Here is a 3,942-nt window from a genome sequence, read left to right on the forward strand (position 1 = left end):
CTCTCTCTCTCTCTCTCTCTCTCTCTCTCTCTCTCTCTCTCTCTCTCTCTCTCTCTCTCTCGCTCGCTCTCTCGCTCTCTCTCTTTCTCTATCTATCTATCTATCTATCTATCTATCTCTCGTTCTCTCTCTCTTTCTCTTTCTCTACGTGTGCACACAGTCAACGCGAATGTCGCCATGGAGGTAATTAATTATAATAATCGGGACGCGCCGGGAGTTAGAGAAGACCGAGGAACAATAGCAATTTCGAGTTTCGGCCCGACCAAGTCTCACTAGTTTACCGAGATATCTCGTTCGAACTAGCTGGAAATTTCGACTTGAAAGGACTCGAAACAAGAAGGAGATTCCTACCTTAGAGAACAGCCGGGTCCTTATCTCTCCTTAGCTGGTCCGCCGAGGATCTGCAACAGGAAGTAAGACGGAGGAAGTAAAAATAGAGTCAATTGTCATGCCCGATCGTAAATGTAGTCAAACGAAGTTCCTACAAGTACGCGCGTATGCTGTATATTATCGCGACGATTTATTATAAAATTGCGTTTTGCCGCAACGTTTGAGCAACACGATTTCACGCGCTGGAACAATATTTACGAAACACCCCTCCCGTTCTCTCTCCCCAACCCTCACTTTACCATGACTCGTTTATGAGAAACCGAAGGTAACGCTGCGACAATAACGGCGGGGGGTATCCGGCGGGAAAGGATCACCGCGCGCGCGAAGACATTAATCCTTTGTGCGAGGCGTATCGCGAAGTTGGCGAGGAGTAACAGGCGGAAATAAGCGATCTCTGTAACGGGGGCGAAGAACAGAAGGAATATACCTGTATAAGCCGATACCGAAAGAATTAACCGGCTACGGGGACGCCATTTAAGCGAGTTGTTGCGAACTTTCGTAAGCTCCGCGCTAACCAGAGAGAGAATGAGAGAGGGAGAGAGAAAGAGAAAGAGAGAAGACGGGGGAGATGGAGGGGGGAGAAAGGAAGAGGCAAGCGTGGCGAAACAGGGCTTACGGACTGTAATACTCGTGACTCCCGCGCCGTCGACCCGAGTCTTCGCGGCGCGCGAATATTCCTGTCACGCCACGCGGCAGATAAGCAATCATTGTTTCCTATTCCACGTCTGTCACAGTCCGTTCGAATATCTCGAGCGACTCCTGACAAGCGCCTGCCTACACGTCCACCTGTCTTACAGTTTTAACTTGCTATTTTCCCACTCGCGAGACGAGAGAGAAAGAGAGAGCTGGAAAGTTTATAGGGTTTATAGTCGACTTGGGAGTTCGAGTTCGAAGAACTGAAAGTTAATCATTTACGCGTGCACACCGACTCGTACCGGAAATTATAAGCGGATAGTGCTCGGAGTTCCTTTTGTATATCTTTCTGCATATATTACGAAATTTTTTTACATTCAATACTGGCGGGTTATTCCGTGTTACTTGAATCGAGGGAACGTCTTTTAAAGGGATCTTATACCTTTATACGCCGAAAATATAGACTATATTCAGGAATTGTTCTTTGAAAAAACTCAGCGATATATCGATTTGTGACTTGGCGTATTTACTGTGTAAGTACAAAGAATGTTAAAAATAGAATAGTTGTTCAGAAATGTAGTTTAATGCGTTTTTCTAACTATGTTTTTTTTCGAAATTGGCATATGAGAGTTCTCGAAAAGACCATTGGATCGATTGGCTCCAAACTTTCCATATATTTTCGACACATATATCGAGGGCATATATCCAACATTTTACGAAAAATTAAAAATTAACGAAATAGATAGCATCGATATATAATGGAAATTGTATTGTATTTTTCTCGCTGAGAGAACCAACTTTTAATGTAACGCAAAAATATTAAATTTTCAAATCTCAAAATATCTAAGGTACATATGCCCTCAATTTGTAGACCAAAATCCGCAAAAATAAAATTCGGAGTTATAACATTTTCAATAAAACCTGCCGTACAAACATGGTTGAACCACCGTAGAAGGCGATATATAGTCTTCCTTTTGTTTTATTCTTGTCATTCTTTTTATTCACGGGTCTTCCTCATAATCTCATAATCTTCTTTTATTAGATTATTTCTGTGTAACCATATACAGTTCTAGACTAACATTTGCAAGAACAGAGTATCCAAGTTAGTGGTCTTTGTTAAGTTAAACAGTCAAGTTAAACACTTAGTGTCAAATTAAGCATTCAGTAGTAAAAACAATACATTGAACATGGAGAGGTGGAATGATTCAAGGTAAGAATTTTTTAATAATTCAGAAACTTGAATTTTGGATAACTCAGAAAAGACATTGAAAAGAAAAAAAAGACGTCCATTCAATGGATTTGAAGCAAAGAAACTGTCACGATTATAAACAACTGCTTGATGATGATCTGAGTATTATTAAGTCAATATAGGAAAATCTTATATCTAAAGTAAAGGCAGTTATTGAAGAAAACGTTGCTTGGTAATTTTCTTTCTTTCTTTTTAAATAATAATATGAAAAACAGTAATAAAAGTTTTTGAACCGCGTCATTCGAAAAATCGTACTAAAATAATATAATTGTAAAACCAGCATTGTGAAAATAGCTACGTATATAGTTACATATGTTTCAAACGAAGGAAACCTGATATTTTTAAAAACAATGCAATGGATATATCGAAGGGCATAAATTCTCATAAATTCGTCACCTTCGAAGGCAGCTATCGCATCAGCTTGACCAAGTGCGGTCAAGAAAGCAAGATTTCATTTAAAAAATCAAAGAAAGGATACTTATAAAGAGCTAAATCATCTAAAAACAACACTTTATATAACAATACTTTATATAACATGCTTCTCATTTCAATGAAAATAATTACATATTTTGAGTGTAAATAAAATACATTTGCAGACTAATATTTGCATTCTCTTTTTGTACATTTATTTTCTCTTTGCACATTTACTCTTTAATAAAAACCCTTTATAATTTGTAATTTCCTAATCGTGTAAAAGTCATTTAACGTGTTAAATTGTTGAAACATGTAAGTAAAAAGTAAACGCATCTTCGTTTAATAACGAAGTATGTTATCTTGTTATACATCTCCGAGACGTATCCTCATTATTACGCGTAAGATCCGTATAAAATGAACATATTATACACTTATATGTATTAAAATAATACGGATAAAATGGCTTCTGGAAATTACACAGAGAAAACGAGTCATATTAAGACATTGAGATTTGTAGCGTAGTTTTAACAGGTTTAAACCGTGTCTGTTTTACATAAATAGTATCGAACATTTTTTGAATACCAAAAATATCGACGACTAGCTTTATGGCAGTAATATTGGTTACATTTCAACTTTTTATAATGAGCTTTATATAATATATAAATAAAAGAATAAAGAATCAAATAGTCATCTTCATAAAGTCATCAAATATGGTTAGTAGAAAAATTCCGATATTGGACAGTTTTTGAGCCGCTCAGGTGTACGTAGTCCTTTAACTGGCCGTCTTTTTCGCGAATTTCTCGAGAGCAATCGGGAAGGAGGATCAGCGTCTGATTCTTTCACTATCTTCTTTTCTTCCACTATGCTAGTCTATCTGTGAAACTGCATTAAGTATACAAATCCTCCAGCCCGGAGAATAGTCCGTATTATAAAAACACATACCTCCACGCGCATGAAATGGCGAGCACCAATGGCGCAAAGGTATGAGTTCCGCATGAAAGACTCACCGCTCAACGAAGCTAATGCTCGTTCGCCCACGACTCCCGCTAAGAGGGTGGAGACCCAGATTTCTCGCGGTTTCCTCGTAATTTAGTCCCTTCCAGCTTCCGCCAGCCAGAAACAGCGAACTCGGAGCGCAGAAAGGAGCGAAATATCGGGGTCACGTGCACTTGAGTCCGGAGCTGGTTGCCGATCTCGCGATCGCGCGAAAGACCGAAGAAGAAAGGGGTGGAGAACGATGGAGTTGTTGGGGGGGG

The 3,942-nt window shown here is 38.9% G+C and overlaps 1 long non-coding RNA gene across 1 annotated transcript in view; it reads right to left on the reverse strand.

Moving 5' to 3' along the window:
• Positions 1-3,942, reverse strand: part of LOC116841316 — a 193,133-nt gene that overhangs the window by 58,784 nt on the left and 130,407 nt on the right. The window contains exon 3 of the long non-coding RNA XR_004377536.1: positions 352-401. This is a non-coding gene — a long non-coding RNA (uncharacterized LOC116841316). The remainder of the gene's footprint in view (positions 1-351; positions 402-3,942) is intronic.

The sequence above is a fragment of the Odontomachus brunneus genome, unplaced genomic scaffold (genome assembly GCF_010583005.1).
Source record: "Odontomachus brunneus isolate Ranch 3 - 2012 unplaced genomic scaffold, Obru_v1 Obru_scaffold_015, whole genome shotgun sequence".
Taxonomy (NCBI): Eukaryota; Metazoa; Arthropoda; class Insecta; order Hymenoptera; family Formicidae; genus Odontomachus; species Odontomachus brunneus.